At 40.9% G+C, this 2,016-nt stretch overlaps 1 pseudogene across 1 annotated transcript; it reads left to right on the forward strand.

Moving 5' to 3' along the window:
- The first annotated feature begins 326 nt into the window (after positions 1-326).
- Positions 327-837, forward strand: LOC308633237 (putative high mobility group protein B1-like 1; annotated as a pseudogene). Its single transcript has one exon. The product of its transcript is annotated as a putative high mobility group protein B1-like 1 (transcript).
- Positions 838-2,016: the final 1,179 nt, after the last annotated feature.

Below are 2,016 nucleotides of genomic sequence, written 5' to 3' on the forward strand. Positions count from 1 at the left end.
ATTGTTTTAAGGATTAAGAAAAATGCCACATTTGAAACATCTGCTTTAGAAGGGTATTTCATAAATGATAACTGTCATTGTTATGAATTTTGGTATTGGGTTAACGTCCTCAGAGTATGCAAAGTTCTTGGTGAATATTCTTATAAACTTATAAACTAATTCTTATAAACTATTTTTGTTCCCCCAGTTGGTTGACCAAACCAATTATAAAACATACAACACAACAGCCATTGTAGTAATTGAGCTTTGTAGAGGCAGCTCTGGGAAAAGTGAGCTAGCTGGGCACTAGAAGACTGTGCCTCACTGAGAAAAAAAAATAATTGAACATGGGCAAAGGAGACCCTAAAAAGCCAAGAAGAAAAACATTATCCTATCAATTCTTTGTACACACTCATCAGGAGGAGCATATAAAGAAGCACCCGGATGCTTGAGTCAGCTTCTCAAAGTTTTCTAAGAAATGCTCAGAGAGGATGATCATGTCTGCTAAAGAAAAAGTAAAATTTGAGGACATGGCCAAGTCAGACAAGGCCCATTATGAAAGAAAAAATCAAAATCTGTATTCTTCTGCATGGAGAAACAAAAAAGAAGTTCAAGGATCCCGATGTACCCACAAGGCCTCCACTGACTTTGTTCTTGTTCTGTTATGAATATCACCCCCAAATTAAAGCAGAACCTCCTGGCCTATCTATTGGTGATGTTGCAGAGGAGCTGGGAGAGATGTGGAATAACACTGATGCAGATGACAAGCAGCCTTGTGCAAAGAAAGCTGCTGAGCTGAAGGTAGCACACAAAAGGGACGGGGCTGTCTCCCAAGCTCAGGAAAACCTGATGCAATAGAAAAAGGGAGAACAAAACAAGAAAAATCAGCAGGAGGAGGACGACAAGGGAAGGATGAAGGATGATGAAAGATGAAGAGGGTAACGAGGAGGAGGAAGATGAAGAAGATGATGATAAATAAGTTGGTTCTAATACAGTTTTTTTTTTTTTTTTTTTTTTTTTGTCTATAAAGCATCTAGCCCCCTGTATTCCATTCGCTTCTTTTATTTTATTTTTATTTTTGGGAACAGGGCCTTAACCATTGAGTCACATCCCTAACCTTTAAAAAAAATTATTTAGAGACAGTGTCTCACTGAGTTGCTTAGGGCCTCGCTAAATTGCTGAGGCTGGCTTTGAACTCATTATCCTCCTGCCTCAGCCTTCCGAGCCACTGGGATTACAGGCCTGTGACACCGAGGTTGGCCTACTTTGTCATTTTGAGAGAAAAAAAATGTTGCAGCTGTTTTGTTCACATTCTGACTGCTTTTCAGTAAATATGACTTTTTTATTACTTAAAAAAATAAAAGAAAAAGAAAAACCAATCTGACATTTTCAGAATATGGGGCAAAGCTACAACAAAGGCATGAGGCTGTTGGTATATCTGAGAAGGGCCTGTTAGAGAAGGGATGCATTTGCACAGGATTTGGTGCAGCAAAACAAAAATGCAAGGTTTTGAAAAGACCCCAAAGGAAGAGTGCTGAAATTGATGCCACATGTAAATGGATTAAATCTGGTGTGACCTCAGGCAGAATTTGCTCTTCACAGTAGCTACCTGGACACGTGTGTCCGTGGTTGCAGGGGGTGGTGGGTGAATGGGCAGTCGGGGGAAATTAGTTCCACTTATAAATGAATCAATCTGGAACCCGGTAAGGACACATGGTTACTCCAAGATCTCTCATACAGGGATCAGCGTGACCCAGGTATGATCACCAGATCCTGAAATGCTGTATAATTGTTGAGCAAAAGCACCTTTTAGTGATAGGAACTCCTTTTGCTGGATAGGCCTGTGCTATTGAATCCATTTACATAGATGCATTTTTACACAGGCCCCCTATGTAGCTTGACTCCCAAAGCCACACCCCATCACTTCCCATGTGCTGTCTGCCGTCACCCTCCCCTGTACCTTCATTTCCTCCTGATCCTTATGGTGATTTCTGTTGCTAAGGACTCCACATGGCCTGTGGACATCTAGGCAATATC

This window comes from Spermophilus citellus (genome assembly GCF_964194105.1).
Source record: "Spermophilus citellus genome assembly, chromosome: 14".
NCBI lineage: Eukaryota > Metazoa > Chordata > Mammalia > Rodentia > Sciuridae > Spermophilus > Spermophilus citellus.